General features: G+C 35.7%; 1 protein-coding gene across 9 annotated transcripts in view; it reads right to left on the minus strand.

The window, feature by feature from the left end:
- TENM2 (teneurin transmembrane protein 2) overlaps positions 1 to 20,871 on the minus strand; it is a 1,136,432-nt gene that overhangs the window by 957,447 nt on the left and 158,114 nt on the right. For all 9 annotated transcript variants that reach the window (XM_068697798.1, XM_068697795.1, XM_068697797.1 and 6 more), the window contains exon 2: positions 18,849 to 18,903. The gene's annotated coding sequence lies outside the window, so the exon portion shown is untranslated. The remainder of the gene's footprint in view (positions 1 to 18,848; positions 18,904 to 20,871) is intronic.

The following is a 20,871-nucleotide window of genomic DNA, read 5'->3' on the forward strand; positions in this document are numbered from 1 at the left end:
TGTTGCTTTTATTAATATTGCCAAACACTTAATACTTCACTGGAGAGTTACTTGGCTCCCTACATGTTTATGATTCTTTCAAATTAACTAAATAAATCTAAACAACCTCTAAAAATTCAGAAATTTGATTTGAATCGTTATAGGAATAGCACAAGCAGCTTTAAAGTCAGAATCATGGGGGTGAACAGTTTCATTAGCAAGTGAGCAACATTTGCCTTTTAATACTTCTTCTAATACTCAATGCAGTATTCACTCACGCATAACTCATGCATAAGGTATACAGAAAGTCCTAGCAGCTTACCTACATTTCTATCACCATTTCTCCATATCCAGTAATTCAGTTTTATTTTCTAAATCAGAGGTACTAACATGCTTTTACCATAGTCTGAATCAAAAAACTAGGATTTATGCCACAACTTTACAAGCTATTACAAGCTGAACTAAGTACAGTGTACCTACTCTTGCAACTCCACTGCATGCTAGACCATCCAATACTCTGAACTCTCATCTTCTCTAATTATTTTCTTCCCACAATGCTAGGGCAAGGAAAAATCCCATCGTTTTTAGAACTCCAACATGATAACTGACCAAACTTCAGAATGGACTATGCAGCCCAGAATTTAGGAACATTCACCAGAAACGACAGTAAAAAAAAGACTGATACTTTTTTTTGCAAAACCTTGGAATGCCAGTGACTGCAAAACACTAGTCAACATTTACTTCTAGTTTACTTGTAAGGGAGAAAATGACAAACAGTGTATCTTACTTACAGCTCTGTAGGCTTCACTTATCCATAAAGGTGAAGAAACTCAGGATATCATATAGAATCACAGAATATCCCGAGTCGGAAGGGGCCCACAAGGATCATCCAGTCCAACTCCTGACTCCACACAGCACCACCCAAAAATCAGGCCATGTGTCTGAGAGCATTGTCCAAAGGCTTCTTGAACTCTGGCAGCCTCGGGGCCATGACCACTGCCCTGTGGAACCCCTCCCAGGGCCTGACCAACTCTGGGTGCAAAACCTTTCCCTAACCCCCAGTGTGATGCTCCCCTGTCCCAGCTCCATGCCGTTCCCTCGGGTCCTGTCGCTGTCCCCAGAGAGCAGAGCTCAGCGCCTGCCCCTCTGCTCCCCTGTGAGGGAGCTGCAGGCCGCCATGAGGCCTCCCCTCAGCCTGCTCTGCTCTGGGCTGAACAAACCAAGGGACCTCAGCTGCTCCTCATACATCTTGCCTTTCAGACCCATCACCATCTTCATAGCTCTCCTTTGTACAGTCTTCAATAGCTTTATGCTTGTGATACTGTGTACTGTGGTGCCTAAAGCTTCCCGCCGTACTCTAGATAAGCTGCACCAGCACAGTGCAGAGCAGGACAATCGCTTCCCTCAACTGGCAGCAGGGCTGTGCCTGATGCCCTCCCGAATTGTCACTGACCAGAACCCCTGGATACATTTCTGTGGGGCTGCTCTCCTGCCTCTTGTCCCCCAGTCTGTGTATACAGCCAGGGTTGCCCCATCCCAAGTGCAGAATCTGGCACTTGCTCTTGGTGTTTAACTTCATATTGCTGGTGATTGCCGAGCCCCCTAATTTTTCAGGATCTCTCTGCAAGGCTTCTCTATCCTCATCAGAGTCAACAGCTCCTCCCAATTTAGTGTCATCTGCAAATTTACACAAAACACCTTCTAGTGTCTACATCCAAGTCATTCATGAAAACATTAAAGAGAATTGAAACTAAAATGGAGCCCTGAGGTCCTCCACTATTGACTGGCCACCAGGCTGATGTAACCCCATTTGTTATAACCCCTTCAGCCTAGGCATAACAACTACGTATGGGTATAAATATATGAATACATAATAATAAAATTAGTCATGAGCAATTCTTTTTTTTTTTTTTTTTGGTGAAACACAACAAATGGAGGGAAAGAGGGAAGGGTGTACAAATACAGTTGGATATTTCTGTACTTCATCAACACCTGATGACCTTCTATGGAAGCTTGCATTAGTACTAACAACAAACTCAACATGTCAAATAGCGTCCATATTTTGACCATATTTTGACCTAGTGCATAATAGTTCATATAGTGCGTATTTTGACCATAGTTGGAGGAAAGCGAGTAATGAACACACCATAACTCTTTCCATGCAGCATGAGTAATAACAAGATGTAGTTTGCATGAGTTCTGATTTTAATTTTGATTCACATTTTTCTGTCTGCTATATATGGTGAGAAAGGGACATCTGAAACTATCAGAATATATGAAGTAGACATACATTTTAATTTTCTAGCTCTTAAAAAAAAGTCTGATTACGATATAAGAACATTTGAAATTCTTGATAGGGATCTAACCAAGTGATCTACCAATTGAACCAAATAACAAGAGTTTTAGAAGTGCTAAGTAATTAACATCTGACTGCAATATTTTCAGCTCTTTCTAACGTTCAAAGTGTGCTCTCCAAAATACACAGAGAACATAATAGCTGTGTGCTCCAGCTTTATCCTGAAATAGTAGATTCCTACATATATGGGCACAATGTCAGCTGATGCAGCTATACTGCTTCCCGGACCTGAGCTAACATCTGCCACAGTGCTCCAGTGGGACATATGGCCCCCGTCTCCTGCATGACCAAGAGCAAGGTATATTAATGAATAAAATACCATATGATAAACTAAACTAAACTAATAAATAAATAAATAAATACATACATACATACATAAAAGGCTTATTTTTACTATATAATGTGTAATTAAGCTCTTAAGACAGCATTAAAAGCAGGTGAGAATTATGCATAGCTGTATTATATTTGGGCAGTCAGGCAAAGACTAAGTCACAAATAAACAAAAGAAAAATTCAAGAAGAAAGCTCTATTGAAAGATAAACATCTGATAATTATTTTATTGTCTCTATTCTTTCTATTAGAATGCACTATTTTTGTATTTATCTATAAAGCAGTCTGAAGAGTTCAAGTATGACAGATTAATGTCTGTCAACTAAATGAATACATTATATATAGTAAGAGAACAGAAAATATACAACTAATAAACCTTGTTTCAAAGTGAACGCAAAGTGATTATTAAAATTTTAAGTACATTAGACATAAGGATGGTAAACTCAAAGGCTTTAAGAAACTCGTTTACAGAGTTAAAAAGAGATCTTCCAGAAACAAGTTCAACATCTCTGTAACAGCATGACAACAGGTAAGAACATGTGGTCTGGGTTGCACCTTTTTTTTTTTTTTTTTTTTATTGTCACTTTATTGTAAATACTCCACAAATCAACCAATGTATTAAATTATCTGTGTGATAATATATTCAAACATTTGACATTTACATTAATTGGAGATAATGAAGAAAATATTTTTGTTGTTCGTTGCATGAGACTAAATGGGCTGGAAATTCAAATGAATAAAACATCATTACAATATACACTGTACACCTGTTCACAGCTCTGTTGACGGCTTGATATTTTTATTAGGTGCATGCATGATAATACAAGAATGAATGACCATTTTCACAGTCACAGGATAAAAGGAAGTAACCAGAGCTTGGTGTGTGGGGTCGCTTAAACCACAGATCAGTGCTTAACTAGCCTCCAAATGCCTCCACTTAGTCATGACTTCTAATTTTATAAATTATTTACACTTTAGTAGGTGCAAAACTGGTGGAAAATGCCTTTTCTGGCTGCTTGATTGACAGTATAATTATACTGTGTTTTTGTTTTTAGCACTGTTATGCAGAATCATAATACCATAAAAACAAAATATGAATGTTATGAGCTTTTAACTTTGACAAGGTCATTCTGAAGCCTACCGAAGAGATGTCATGAAAAGCCATAGTCATCATTAGCTGTGTCCTGTGAGTACAGCTGTACCTCCAGCTGTATTTTAGTAAGACTAAATGCTCAATTCCATATAAATTTTAAAGACTGATCTTTTCTACCAAAATAATCAGAAAAATAATCTTGATATTTGTCCTTTTTTTTTTTAAAGGAAGTGCCTAGAACCAGTAATCACAATTTAGATTCTCCTATGTGCTAGGTTCTGTACTTCAGTTTAGTGCTTTGCAGAAATTTCTATAGACTTTCAGCTGCAATAAAGCATAACTTGAAAGAAATGAGACAGCCCTATGGAATTTGCTTTTTTAAAATACATTTGAACTATCAGTTGTGAAGACTCATTATGATTATGTACTTTGGTGAGAGATACAAGTATTCATATCTTCCAAAAATAGGAGGATACAGATTATATTTTTTTTTTCCCCAAAATGTTAAATGATTGAATTTGAAAATACCAAAGAATTGCAGCCTATACAATCAAATAATTGGATTAAAATTACATAGAAAGCTCATATTTGTCTAGTTCAGATATGCAGGACCTCCCATGAAGAATCAGATTTCCAATATGCAAGGAAAATTCCTCATCCTATAAAATGTGAGTGTTGAGCTTGCCAGATCTCCCCTATCTGCCTTGATCTTCATCTGATAGAAGAAATCTCACTCCAAGCTCTTTTGAGAAGGTGCTGATTTCATAGTTTAAGCTAAAGCATTGGGTTCCCTTCGGATTTATCCTACATAGGGATTCTTAATCAAAGGTGAAGCCACCAGATAGGCATCTCCTTCAAATTCAAAGCAATTATTAGTGCTAAAACAAACAAAAAAAATGGATCCATAAGATTCCACAGAAAAATAAACAGAAGTCCTTAAGAAGACATGCTTTACTGCTGTTCCATCTTTTTAATATTATAATCTATCCCCAAGGGGTTTCAGTTCTCATTATCCAATTCTAAAAGAACAATAGAGATTCACCTTGTCTTATAACTTCTTATGTCTGCAGCTTTTAGTTTCACACAGTATCACTCCTCTGTTTCCAAAAAAAAAAAAAAAAGTACAAAAAAAAAAAAAAGCAGCAGATAATAAAAGCAAATAATAAAGCTGTTGCACATTTCTTCCATGCCAGTCTGCCCATCCTAGGAAAGCAGCCAGACTGCTACAGGACTACATGATGTGCATTACTGTGGTACAATGGCAAGTACGGGCTTGAATTCCACAAGTGGTGTGGTCTGAAATAAATAGTGTAAATAACATGCATTCTATTGCACAGATGTTGTAGAGAAAGGCTAATATGCACAGAACTTTATTAGCAGGGTCTACAACTGATGACATACATCAGCTCTAAAAGGAATATATCTTGGGGGGGGAGGGAAGGCTACAATAAATATTAACAATTGATGTGATACCTTCAGCAGATAGTGATCATCAGTCTCTTCAGTGACATTTAGCCTTACACCCAGCACTGATATTACTGACAGCTGTGGTAGTGTTAGCTCTAGGGGCATTGGAATTATATGACCTTTAAGGTCCTTTCTAACCCAAACTGTTCTGTGAGCATATGATCCATTTGAAACCTCTGTAACTTGACTTTGCTTCATTAAAGCTTGCACCTAGTTCTTGTATCTTTCCAAAGCCTGCGTGGCAGTGTTTTCTGCTTGCTCTTTTCCAAGCTGCCATTTTCATGCTATTTTTCCTTATTGCCTTGCACTGGCAAATCCCAGTATTGCTGGGGATGTTCTTCTATCTAAGCAGCAACCATACTGTGAGAACCACCCCTTCTCTCCTTTCTTACACCTAACTTTATAGGTTCTAGATAGTACTAGAGAAAACAAAACTTGGTGCATAACAAAGTAAATAACAGTGCAAGTATATTAACTATAATTAATCCGATGAGTATTACCCAAAACTGTACATGCATGGAATCTTGAAAAAACAGTCAGAAACTGGTACAGCACACCCAGGAAAGTATACTGCAGTCAACAGTAATAGCATCATAAATAGGTACAATACATAGGATTGAGGAGGTCTTGATGAAAATTATACAGTAGTAGGGACAAAGTATGGTGGAAATCATTGCTAACTGCATCACCACTTGCTGCACTGGAGAGAACACACCTAGACAAGGATCCTTGTCTGGGGATGCCCTCAGTTCTCTTCAGAGCAGGCTACTGGACAGTTTACATCTTTTCCTTCTCTTGCCCTTGCCTACATTTATTTTCTTTTCTACTGAAGTAAGTTTCACTGTTGGTAAATCTGCCATCAGCAAGAGAACCTACTAATACAGTCTTTCTCCACATCCTTTGTGCAATAACATAATGACAAGATAAATCAATTTGTTTAAATTTTCTGAAAATTTTATTTCCACAAGACATGAGCTCAGATTTTCTCACTGTAACATGGCATTCTTTACTTTCTACTCACAATAGGCATGTTTCCAGACTTCATTTTTTTTAAACTCTTTTTTGTTGTTGTTGTTGTTTTTTTACTTTTTTCAATTTTCAGCTTATTTTTGTTGTTGCTGCTGCTGTTGAAAAAGAAAAGAAAAAGAAAAAAGAAAAGGCCGGGAAAAACATAAGATAGTAATAGTTTTACTGTTTTTCTAAGGACCTTCATCCTACTCCTGTCCATATGTGCTGCTGCACACATTTTCTGCTCATACATCACCATGGTTCAGATTAATTCATACATCCGTTATTATGGTATGTTTACATTTTGTAGGTATCTATTTTTGTGCATCTGTGTTTTAAGGACCCACATACAACACCAACATATACTGCATATCTGCCATACTAGTGCTTCTTTTGCTATCTTCTGGACTCTCCATATATTCTCATTCAAGCAATTGCACGATATATTCCCTTATTCAGCAAATGTGACCTACATTTTTTTTTTTCCCTAGAAAGAAACATTCTACATTTAGCAGGGTTAAATAAGTCACACTGCAGTGTTACGTCCATGTCCTTATTCACCCCTGTTACTGTCCACCCCTGTCAATTGCGACCTTGATTAGCAATTAAAAGACTCAGATCAATGGTAAAGATATTGAATAACAAGTTGTAACAAATCTAGCAGAAATTAGCATCCCCTGAGGCCTGAACCACCCCAAACTGTAGAGCAATAGTGTATTTATAATATGCTGGGAGCCAATGAATCTTTTAAGGAACAGTTCTAATTTATTCTTTAATGCAAAGGCTACTACAAAGTGAATAGATTTCAGTGTTACGCCTATGAAGACAGAATTCCAATAATAGAATCAAGATGTTACAAAAGCATAAACAAGGGCAAGGTCTCTGTGTGGCACAGAAAAATGGCTGCAGTTACTGGGTGACCAATAATTTTCTTCTCTACTTATTTACTATTCCAACTTCTACTCATGCTGCCAATCACAAGAAAGGACACCGGTGAAGTCAATACACTATTGTCCTTCTTGCATGATTCTGCATCAATACCTGCAACCACAACAACACTGAGTAAAAACAAATATTCCACTTAGTAACTAACTATTCTACTGTGTGAGCAAAAGAGCAGGAGGCTTACAAAGATACAGTACCATGCTGTATTGAGCAATTTATTTGCCTATGAGTACTCTCATCCAACTCTTTTTCCTTTTTGGGAAAGATTCCCATTTCCTATCTTGACTGATACCTTCCATGTTTCACAGAAGATTATTATGTGTTCTGTGACTGTTAGTTTCCATTTTATTTTTTATTCTCATAATATACCCCCTAAAAGTATAGCATGTCAGAAGTACCACTAAAAAAAGAGAAACAAATAGATTCTACTTTAAGATACCTTATTTCTCATTATAGCCATATTGTAGAATAATAATAATAATAATAATAATAATAATAATAATAATAATAATAATAATAATAATAATAATCTTTCTATCCACTCCTTCTCATCAACTTAAGCCCTACTTTATCTTTCAGGAACACTGCAGGTAAAGTGTGTGAAAGAATGAATACAATACACAAAGTGGTATCACTAGGACTCAGTTATCAGTTTGGGCTTCCCTGTTGTCTTGTCATAGACAAAGACCTGCCTGTAACAGGCTTGAATGAACAATGGCTCAACAGTGCCTCTCTTAAACCATTTATTATAAGGTAAGCTGTTTTAAAAAATGACCTATTATCAGATGCCAAGAAAAGCACTATTTCATCTCGGCTATGACAGGAGATCCCAGATTTCAGCCTTGTATTGTAATCCTTTAAAGGACAGTTCACATGGAGGCTTCCAACCACTGTTTGGATTCACCTGCTTTGACAGTTCTGCAGAGGAGCTGATTCCAGCAGTTAGCACAAAAGAAATCTCACAGGCAGCAGATGCACTGTATCACATGTAATATTTTCAGGTAGAAACACTTTTTTTTTTTTTTTTTTTTTGTAAATAATTATGATAGATTAAGAAAGAATATCAGGTAGTACTATGATTTTTTTTTTTTTTCAGAGAGATTAGATCACAATTTATCTAAAAATATTGAGCTACTCTGTGTGTCAAGGCACATTTGTTAAAGCTAATACAAAATACTCTGAAGCTGAAAGGACTTTTATCAAACGGCTCCAGCCTATGCAACAAAATTTTAGATGCAATGCAAGACAAACCTTGCATTAAGATACAAAAATGGTACTATTTGACAGAAAAAATATCCCCTATTTACCATTGCTATTTTGACTATTGGACTCTCAAACTGTTTTATATATTGCTTAAACCTTAAAGAACAAGTTTGGGTTAAATTCTCAGAATCCTATGCATCTCTCTGTCTTTATGCAGGCCACAATATATTGATACGTGCTCTAAGCAGAACAGGGATATTGCAACTATACATGCAGATTTTTTTTTTTTCCATTTATAATTCCTCACCTGGCAATCTAAACTCTTTTTTTTTTTCGTGTTCATGTAGGTGAACGTAAAAGTGCAGACAAAACATCTAGCTCTCACATTTGTCATATTTTATACAGAAGGGAAAAAAAAAAAAAACAAAACACACACACACACAAAAACAAAACAAAACAAAAAAGCTACCATTTTTGTCTGCCTGCTTCCTGATGCAATGTCTTGAATCTTGACTAAGCTGAGAAGCAGGCCTTATTTTCCCTTCAGTTTAAGTTGCTTCTAGCTCGGAGGAAATGAAACCTGTGTATCACAATAGAACTGAAGGTCGGGAGGTTATTCAGCTTGCTGTGGCAAGTAGTGTTGATCTAAATCACAACTGCCTGATCAACGCTACTCACACAACAGGAAGAAGTGGAAGGGAGGTTGCACAAAGCCAGTAGCAGGTTACTTCTATCTCAGTCTTTGAAATAATTTTCTTACCCTACAGCTTTTTTTCCTTTATAATGTTAATAAACTGAAGTGCCAAGGAAAAAAAAAAAGAGAGCGAAAAAGGATGCCAATAAATGGCTTAGCCTGTGTCTTCAAGTAGGTATATGGAGAACATCTCACTTCAAATAATCATCTACCTGGAAATGGCTTTCTAAGGCATTCAAATTTTGTAGCTAATGTGACACCTTAGTGCACAAGTAGTTCAAACTGTTCAAGCAACGTTAGGGAAAGGAGTAATTTGGTTCTGGTCCTTACCTAAAGGCACTTGCTCTCAGTTTCTCCTTTGTGGAGAAAGTGCCCCTGCAGTGACATGGTAAGGTTGTGAATGCATCTAGCTGAAAATCACAACAGCAGAAAACAGCTATGCTTCATTGAGCTTGATCAGTCCACAGACTAAGGTTGTCATGTGGCTGTATGTGAATTGGTACAGCACAAACACAAGATGGGAACAGTGTCTAGTGATAAAAGGGACTGTGACAGTTTATTCTAAACTAAAGTGGTCGGGGAATTTTGGTGTAAAATACCTGGACTCATATCCTCCATAAAGAGAGGCCATAGGTTAGAGACTAAGCATCTTTTCTCTAGCTTGGAGCGAATGCATGAAGGGAAGAACAATAGAATTACCCTTCTACTTACTAACTCACTCACAAAATGTTAACCTCCTGCCCCACAAAAGCCCAGACAAGTAAATATGAATGTGTTAAGAGCAATCTTCATGACTAAATTTATTTATTTGAAAGCAAATGACCTGGGGGCAGCCTGCCTTGAGGGACAGCAAGGTATTCTAATGTGGGTGAACGTCAACAGCTCAGGCAAGTCACACTGCATATGATGGCAATCAACTAAGAAAGTGGGTTTTTACACCATATTTGCTATCAGATGTTCTCCTGAAGTTTTACCTCTGAGGTAAAACTGTATAATTTACATATGTAGTACCAGACAGATACAGAGATATCTATTTTCAGTATTTTACAGAGCAATAGTAGAACAATTTTGAATGAACTACTGCCTAAGCTGAGGAAGAAGGGAAAAGGTCAATAAACAGAATGAAAATCCCCCTAATTTGATCCATTTGCTGACAACAAACACAGATTGGGCAAACTACCAGGCAACTCTAACAGAACTAGCAAGGTTAATGGAGCTGCTGCTATAACATATTGTAGATCTAGTAGTGTCAGTGGCGATAGTGGTAATGTTGTAAACACAGTTTGTTTTCCATCTGGTGCGTGGTATATGCCCTTGATAAAAGGGTGCTGCATTATTCAATTTTCTCCCAAGTTTATTTACTCCTAAAAATGTATAATGGTTGTAACAGACATATAGAGAGACGGAAGTTCTGTTTTTAAAGCATCCGTATAAAATATTTCCTGAATAAGCCTATGGACAATATTAAATAAAAATATTAAATAAAAAACAATATAAAATAAAATTAATAAATAAATTTTAAATATTCTTACAATATGCATGGGGACCTTTTTTTGTGTGTGTTTTTGTTTATTTGTTCATTTTTGTGAGGACCAAGCCCAGTTCACCTACTTCTGCAGAGAAGTCAATGTGAATGCTGGCCAAGTTTGGAATGGAAAATAATATTTTACATTTATATTTCTCCTGCACACTTTACAAATTACTTACAACACCACTGTGAAGCTATCAATAAAACTGTGATGGATCTATGTTCCTATGTTCCTAGGTAAATTAAATCAATGGACAGCCTTCCCTTCATTGCAGTAGATTTCAGATCAGGCCTTGAGAGATCACTGATACAAAAATAAAGTACCTTTCAGCAGCTCTTCATGCTGATGTGTAGGAGTTGAGAGTCTCATTCAACTTCATCCTGCAGTCTTAAGGATAAACATGGCTGAACGTATAGTTTTAATTCTCTTAATCAGTGTTTTTAACGAATATTCTGTTGAAGCCTTGATCTGAAATATAATCACTCTTTTCATCAAAATATTTACAAGAGAAAATGTGGGACCTTGAAGATTCATGTTTGAATTGTGCATGGTATCTATGGTTACGATGTATTATAGATGGTAAGGAACACTAACACACTGCGTGAAGTAGAAAGAACTGCAATCAGAAAGAATAAGACAGCCTAAAGGAGATAATACGTAGCCTAGAAAAATGATGTGTATATTGAAGAAAGCTGGTATGGGGGAATAAAGCATGGGGGTGGGGGGAAACGCATGCAAATAGTCATAAGCTGGCATTTTAAATGTGAAACGGAACTTCTGGAATTGTGAAATGGTCACAGGGACAGGTGTAACCAAAGGTGGCAAGATGCTTAAGAAGGCAGGGCAAGATGGCTTTGCCGATCCTCTGGTTCCAGTCTAGTACTGAGTATGTGTTAAGTTACACAAGTCTTCCCCTTCGTTTCAGATGCTAGCAGAAGTCCCAGGTCAGGTGCTACTGGGGAGGAATGGCTGTCTTTGTCACCAAGATACCATCTTGGTGAGCCAGTCTTGTCTGCTATAAATCTTGCTAACAAGACTATGAAATGCTGAAAAACAATGACTAACCAAAACGCTTGACATTTGCTGTAAGTCTTCTGAATGGGAATGAAGGGCCTTTTACCTGAAGACTATGCTCTACTGGAAGTATTCAGACAACTGCACACAAAAATGTCCATTAAGTCACCAAACATTGAGTATTAAATTGATTTTAACTTCTCATAGCAATTACCTATTTCTGCTGACAAACATTTTAAATAAACTGTACTGAATGACAGTTCATAAGCATCTACACTTCACAGATAATGCTCAGTTGGATGAGTGAACACCTTTCAAGAAGTACAACAGCTTGTGGATTGTTCAGAGGCAGGAGACAGGGTCTTTTCATAAGAAACTAATACTAATTTTTACTGGTTTTACAGAGAAGGCTATACTTCGCAAGCACAAGATGTTTAGTAGGAGTTTTTCTGATTTAACCACAGAGTACTGCATGAAAATGGCAAAGGAAATCACAGTGGGTCTTCTATTTTATGGCTTCCCCTGAATCTGAGGAACTCTATTTTTTCTTGAACATGAAAATGCAGAAAAATTATTTCTTAATGACATTAATTATTCTATATATATACCAACACATTTGGAGGAGGTGCATAATCCACGTTTAAGTTTTATAATTTATATTGTTAAATTTATTCAGTCCATTATGAGTGATAGACAATTTACTGTAAGAGAGGTAACAAGACATGACCAATGCAAAGATTAATTCCATCCCACATGAACTACTATGTGACCTATGTTATCTCAAAGGTTATACTGCAGAACCGTAGCAGACTTGTGAGTTGCCGTTCTAAAATAATCAAAACACAAATCACAAAACTTGTTACACACCAGATCACTGAGCCATTCATTAAATATTAATTTCTATAAAAGATTTTTTTTTCCCTGAAATAGAAATTTGGTGGCAACTTCCTCATTTTCAGCAAACCTTAATCAGCGCTTTTCCCCCCTCAAGCATTTTATTATGTAGCAGTGGTAAAATATAAACTTTTCAAATTCTACATTCTCCTCTTCCCTTCTCCCCCACCCAGTGAAACAGAGCTGAAAGAAAAACAAGTTTCAGAAAGTAAACAACACTGTCTTACTAGCCCGTATTTCCCACAGGAGAGGGTGAAAAACTGGAGTGTGAAATGACATAATAAAATAAGTGAGTGCAGTTGGAAAGAAAGGGAGAGTTAAAAAGGAGAGAAAAGCTCACGTTAAAAGTTCTCAAATATTCTAGTGGAAAGGGGGAAAAAAAGATATAATGAAACTGCACATGAAACGTGTCTGTGTTCTCTCAAACATTCTGAACACACACACGCACAAACAGTACAAGTTCAAAAATTGAGTTCCATTTAACTATATATGTATTTTTTTTTATTTTTTTTCCTCAGAGTTAGAAGAGAAAATCTCAAACAGGGTTTGATGGTTATTATATCCCTTTCTTGATAGAAAGTATCAGATTTGTTTTTGAAGAAGCTTTACAGAGAAGAATGCAAACCATTTCCTTAACTGGAGGAGCTCAGGATCTTGCGCTCATCCTTCAAACTTAAGTAACCTTTTACTTTACTTTAAATTTTCGAGAATATGCTACATAGACTTGTTTAGATGACTGATTGTGTTTTCTAGTATTTAATCACCATTTAAAAAATAATTTTTGAAAACATTCAATTTCCACTGCTACACCTAGCATAAAAAGTGCCCTCCCACTGAGAGGCTGCCATAAGAAAAGAATTTGCCAACTATTCTAACTCGATGTTACTGACAGCAGCCCTTCCCCCAATTCTATGAAAAGTTTTTATAGTGTTATTGCAAAATAATATGAATGTGAATATGGTGTTCAAATGATAGTATGTCATGTCAGACAGATATCAGAGATACAGAAGACATATTCAGGTTATATATACACCAAATATTTATGTTCCACTGCTGTTATTATGTAGCAGTTGCACTACAAGTGCCAAAAGTCACCAGCAATGATTAGGAGTATACGGCACTGGAGCTATTTAAGCAACTAAGATAAATACACTCATGGTAATAGGTTACTGCTCACACACGCAGCATGCATTAGCTTTTGACCTGATAAGCGAGTAGTTTAAAATAGTTAAGACAGAGAAAACATAAATGAGATGTATTATTATTACATAGCAAAATGAAGCTTACCCAGTAACAGGACCCTGACAAACCCAAGAGACAAACCCTTAATACCTGAATTCATTAGTATTTTTACTTATCCTGTTTCTCTAAACATATGATTATACTAAATAACTCTACTTTTCTCAAAGTATTTGTGCTAGCTGTCATGTCCCTGTGACAATGCAATTGGCTAGGATACCAGTCTGTCCTCTGAAAACCCATTTTCTTTCCCATCCTGCATTCCTGCTTCCACTTTTAAGCAGGAAATCTACTTCTAGCAATAAGCAGCTTGTGCAAAATAGCTACTGGAAAACAACTGCCAGTACCACGTCTTTTTTTTTTTTTTTAAATCAAGATGATCAGTAATTTGTTTCAGTTGCCTTAAGAATATAAAATATTCCCATTTATTTAAAGCCTCTGGATCTAGGCTATTTGAGCTTGCTCTGTACTTAACAAGTACAGAGGAAAGCATTTCATGACATACATATCTTTAAAAAAAAAAAAAACAACATGCCAACTTTCAGGCCCTGCTAATGCTGCCATGGTATCAGACATGGTAACTGTAAAATGTGTTGTCTGTCTATGAATTGAATTCTTCTGGGTACAAAGTTTTTACTGTGTGTATACAGCACACAATACAGTCAGGTTTTTTGATACTGAATAGCAATTTCTATTGCTACAGAAATAATAATTTTATCTATGCCATAAAACAAAGGGAATAGCATCACAAGTGATTATGTTAGGTTATGTTCTAAGTTTTTGTCATTTGATACTGGATATTTTTCTCACATACATGAAAGATTTTAGGTTCGCAATACTAATGAAGTAATTATTTGTTTAAAGATTTAAGTTTAGAAATTGAACCAAAAACTAGTGATATTCAGGCAATCAAGACTTTCATCCCACAGTATATTCACAGCAGTCACTGTTGTGATTTCACATCTAAAATATACCTAAATTCAACTGCAACTGAAATATTTTTAACATTCCTAGTTATAAAGCTACACAGTATTCCACAGAACTGTGACTTCCCATAGGTAGTCAGTTACTACTTTGCATTTGAACAGCCTTTTCACTGGGTGGAGTAACCACAGATACAAAAATCCCAAGATATTTTCAGAATGCCAATATGAAGTAAGAACGTAAATAATTAACTTTGGTTGTACATATTGGAAGCAAATAGTAGTCTTTGCACTTCTGCTAAAATACTTCCATTACTTAAAAAATAAGTCTTTATGCACAGGTTATCTTAAGATTTCTCTGAAATTATTTCCAAGAGCAAGGGCTGAAAACCAAACCTGAAGCATTTTCATGTTTCCATCTACTTCTTATCAATATACTATTTGTTGGGTTTGGTACATACTGATTTCCTTGGCATCTGCATTATTACTTGCCTTCCAACAGGTGTCCAACTTGAACTAAATGAGAGTGACATCTCCAGAGTAAGTTTACAGAAATCTAAATTACTGCACCTCATGCAAATAAACACCATGCTTCATCTACCCCATAAAATTTGGAATCCATTTTCCATTCCAGGGCTTTAGCTTTCCACTTAAGTTTTTCAGCAGATGGAAGGTGCAACATATTTGTTGGATATTTTATGTTCAGTAAAATATGTTGGATATTTTATGTTCAGTAAGTCTACCGTAATAAATGGAAATCTTCTTTGAAATGGGGAAGACATTCCTACGGAGTATGTCGCTTCCAGACACAATGTTCTGCTAATTTTTAATGCAATTATTATTTTGATTTACAATTGTTCTGAAGGATATTTTGTTAATCACTTTTCATTTATGCTTTGTTACAAGGAAAATCAGCTCTAATTCTATAAAAGGACTATTTTACATTTATTTATTATCATGACGCATAATTTTACACAATGAAACTGTTTGACCTATAGTAACCACAAGTATTACCTGTGATGTGTAAAGCATTCATATCACACCTTGTTTAGGTTAGTCAAATACTTTCTTTAAGCCGAAATGTTCCTCTTTCCCTTTGTTCAAAATTTTAATCATCGGTATTTTATTGAAACTGGATTTAGATACACATTGTGAACAACAAAGGCATAAACAACATTGCATTTTGTTTTTAAAACTTCTTGACATCAGAACTCCTAATGAGCTTGATGGATCTTATTAATTAAATATTATTAATCATACATTTATTGATCTTTATATATTAAGATTTCATTAACTATACAGAAAAGAGATTTGTGTTCACAAAAAATTTTTTCTTTTAAAATGATTTTTTTCTGCTTCTTCCTTTAATATTGCATGAAGTCTTAAACTACTTCTTTAGACAACTGTCATTTGTAAAGCAGGTAACACCCAGAATGTATCTCCTTGAGAACTGTACTTTCCAAGGAATAGTGTAATTGCAAATATTCTGTAATATACATATATATTTCTCAGTTTATCTTTGATTCATGGATCAACAAAATAGTAATTTAATGAAAAACTGTCTAAAGTAAGAACCACCCATCACAAACCTGTCTAGGCTTATAGTCAACTGTATTTTATTCCTTACATAGATAATACCAGCGCTTGATTTTCCAACAGTCCTAATAATCTTACAGATAACTCTGAAATGTACATGCTATCTTTACTTTGATGACCTTGAATAACAAATAGTTATGCATATTTTCAGGATTCCAAACTTGTGCCTCCTAGGCACAAAGATACAAACACTTTCTGTGTGGTTCATAATCATCAACTTCCTTATTTACTCGTTTTTAACTCTGTTTTTATTTATTTTATTTTATTTAAAATTGTATTTATTTATTTTACGTATTTACTCTTTTAACTCTTTTTTAAGTCCTTTTTGGAGTTTCGTGCTGCACCCGGTCTTCCTCAGAAAAGGTGTTTGTATAAATGTTGCAATAATACTAAATTTTCTTATATAAAAACTTATTTAAACATGTCCTGCATCAGAATTAGTGTGGCCAGCAGGACTAGGAAATGATTGACCCCTTGTACACTGGTGAGACCACACCTTCAATATCGTGTCCAATTTTGGGCATAACATTTATGACAGACTGAGGAAATTCAGGTTGTTTAGTCTGCAGAAGAGGAGGCTGAGGGGAGACCTCATCACTCCCTACAATTTATGACACTGATTTACCAGATTACTGAAACTGCAAACTAATGTTATCTACATATCTAAGTGCTACTCATCGAAGAAAGGTCACCGTTTATCCAGTTATATCTACTACTAGATTAAAACCTAAAATTACATCTTATAAGAAACCAAATCAAAGAGTCTTAATGAACCAGTATTTAAAGACTAATTCAAAGTTTATTCCATCTCATGGAGATGTTCTCCAGATTTTATTGGCTTCAGAGAATTTTAGGGAGCATTTTCACAAAAGGCTTGAGATAATTTAGGAATACCTAACACCTGTTCATATTTCCATACTTCTCTCTCCTTTGTACTGACAATATTGACTGTGCAATTGCACAGTAATATCAAACTCAAAACTATTCCTTATTATACAGTAAGGACTGTAGTTATTAGGGTTTCTGAATGAGAGTTTGGGGACAGGAAATTGAGGGGGTACTGGTGATGTTTTATAGTTTGTGGTTTGCTTCCATCCCTCCCCCCCCCACACACACCAATTGGGCTATTGCACACTTGCAGTTTCCCATATAAGTAGGGAGAAGGAATCCAGGGTCGGAGGTGGGGGAACCAAAGCTGCCATTCTGATTGCAACACAGGCTGAGAATGGTCTATGCCGATCTTGAGACCATACCTAAAGGTATCACTGCCAAGATATTAATGCCTTCATTTCCATATACCATTTGGCATTGATTCACTTTTAATTAGTTTTTGGATGTGATCGATCATGCTTTCAACTACTAGGCACACTACCATATCAAATTTTAGAACCCTTAGAAAAAAAATGTACTACAAAAATATGAACTTCAGAGGCCAGGAGTGGAAAATAAGCATAGGAAATTTCAATCCCACTTCCTTTGTGTTTCAAACATGCTGTTTTCCAAAGGCACACATGAAAAAGCAAAGTCATGATGCTTTGACCTCAATGGTTTTTCATCTATTTTCTCACATTGTAAAAGTCTGAGTCCTAATTAGCAGAATGTGGAATCTTGCATTTATTTATTTTTCTGATTTCCAGCACGTGTTAAGGATTTTTTACAAAGAGCAACACTAGAGTGCACACATCCCAACTTATAACCAAAAGAGTGAAAAAGACACTTCTAAGGTGATCAGAGAATGAATTTGAGAGCTTCTCTCTGCCTACCTGAAATTTGAATCCAGATTTGGATTTACAGCCAAGTCTGTCATAACTCCCAACCATTCCAGAATATTTTGAAATACAGCTCCTTATTCCATCTGTTGTGAGAATTCAGACGGGTTACATCTGCTCTATTTTGTAGAGAGCTCTTCTATTGGGACAGGGATGAACACTGCTTTTTGACTCTTTGCACTGACTTCAGAGCAATTAGGTCTCACCCAAATGGATGTGCAAGAGGTAGGGATTTGACTGGGATCCTAGACCTCCTCTGTCTAGTCCTATTAGTAGCGAATACAGTAAAGGGGTGACATCTACAAACAAGGAGCTACTGAATCCCTTGGCTGGAAAAGATGTGTTCTGTGCCAGAACAACATTCATAATCACAGCCAATAAATGTAAAATGACAAGTGTCCTTAAATTCTGTTCTCTTCTTTAATTAAGTTTCACCCATGGTTTGAAAAAAAATCAATAGCACCACATCTTTATGCTTGTTGATCCCATTGTAAACTGAGGTGGTAGAGACTGTTATAGATAACTTCTAAGTGCCTTTGTCCTACAAAGGCTGTACTTTACAATGAAATTTTGCATCTAGCACCAATCTCCACACACACAAACGCAAAAAAAATACACCAAGAATTCTTATGTCTGCATGTGTACTGAGTTCATCACAACACTATGCTAAGCTGCAAAAAAATAGAGAAGATTTTTGATGAACTGTTTTGAACATCAAACCAATTAATACAAGTAACAAATTCTACACATTTTTTTCTTCACAATTTTTATATGCAATTTAGATTAAAAAATAATGTCATACTGCTTACCAATCTTTTCTTCTGTTCTCTTCAAGACTGGTGACTATTCACTCATTGAGTAATTCTAAAAAATAAAATAAAATAAAATAAATTTATATATATAATTCAGGAATACTTATTTTAGGCATCAAGGTCATGTAAAAAGTTGCTTTAAATACTCTCAATTCAGCATTTCTCACATGCATTTAAAGATAGAATAGAAAAAAAAAACAACTGTTGAACAATGTTCTACACCTTACTGTAAGTTTCCCTATAACCAAAATCACTGTAATGGATTTGAACTTGTGTATGTAATTCAACATCCACGTCTACAGTTGTCTTTATTAAGACTTTGTTAAGTACATCACCTACATGTCTGTTCCCTATGGTCTCTGTGCAGTTATATATCACAATTACAACTATCCACAACTTAGTGTTCCTAAAATTCCTATAATGGAGATGAGAGTTCAGAGTATTAAAAAACAGAGGATGGGGACTGCATACGTTCAAAGCAGTCTTAATGCAGTTACGTTTTTCTGGTGCTTTCTACACAGATGTAGACAATGCAGCTCCTGCCTAACACAGTGTATGACAGTTATATCCAAAACAAGTTCATTTCAAGATCAAGTTAGAAAACCTCAGAGCACATCCTGAAGACAAAAATAAAAAATAATAAAAAATCCACGTTCTTTCACAGGAAAATCTAAAATATTTCTTTACATTTTTTGACAAAATATCAAATAAATGTACACAAAAATATATATATATAATACTGTCCTTATATATCTTTTTTTACAACTATTTTCTTTGTTTTCTTTCATTACACAATTTAATTACAGAATTTCAAGGATCAGTTCATTAACAAAAGCTTCATACGCAGCTTAATTTAGCTTGGATTTAGATTGCACAGAGAGCTATCTTTTCTAGCTATCATGAGGGCTTAAGGGAAAGTTTTGATTTATTTTTTAGCCTCGGTGCTCCCCACAAATGGAGAGCTTACAGGAGCTGTTTACAGTGACAAGGAGGCTGGCAACGCTACTTTTATTTCATACAAAAAGGTAAAACAGCAACAACAAAGAAAAGCATTTAAAGAGTAAAATGATTTTGTATACAATACTCTGTTCTGTGGCAATTAAGAGTTTCATTTATAGCAGATTGTTACCAAAGTAGTGCCAACACTATTTATTAATTAAAGGTGTTTTTTCATCATTAGCTCCTTTGTGAAGAAAGTGAGAATTAGCCTACTGTTTCTGGGGAATTACAGTTTTCTAATCATTTTTAAAATGAAGGTGACTAGTTCTGCCACCTATGTGCCCTGCAAACATTCTGCCTCTTATACATGCCAAAAATTCTGACAGCTCCTTCAGACTGTCTATACATTACTTTAAATATTTCTGTACAGATTTTTTATTATTTTGTACATCAACCAAAATCTGCGCTGGTGTTCTTTTAAAGCAACTCTGCTCTTTGCTTTCAAAAGAACATGTTGTTTCATTCCCCTAAAGAAGCTCAGAACATCAAGGAAAATAACATCAAGTGATAGTGGGTTCAAACGTATTTCTAATCTTTACAACCCTTCAGTACTTACATTAAAAAAAAAGTGAGGCATAATTTATTTCTGATGAAACAGAGTTGCTCAGCTTTCTGCTAATAGGATCCTCAGGGCAAAAGGGGTAGGGAAAGCACTGATAAAAGAAGAGAGCTTCATTTTACTGTTTTTTGCTAGTCTGGAAACAATAAATTAATAATAGTGTTTACTCTGATTATCGTTGATTTAGGATAAATTGTTCTCATTTACCAAATGGGGAAATGAAATTCAATGCCCAAGGGACTGAGAATATAAATCTATGCCAATGGCTACAATTGAAGATACATTTACAGACCCATTCTGAATTCCTGGATTAATTCCAATCATTGCTGATAGCAGGGAGGCTGATATCCTAGCACTATTTAACCAGTTTTTTGATCCAAGTAGGCGCTCCCTTCCTCATTCCTCTCTTTGCTTCCTCCTCTGCTTTTCTCATGTCCGTCATGACTTATTTTTACTTTATAT

The sequence above is a fragment of the Anas acuta genome, chromosome 14 (genome assembly GCF_963932015.1).
Source record: "Anas acuta chromosome 14, bAnaAcu1.1, whole genome shotgun sequence".
Lineage (NCBI taxonomy): Eukaryota > Metazoa > Chordata > Aves > Anseriformes > Anatidae > Anas > Anas acuta.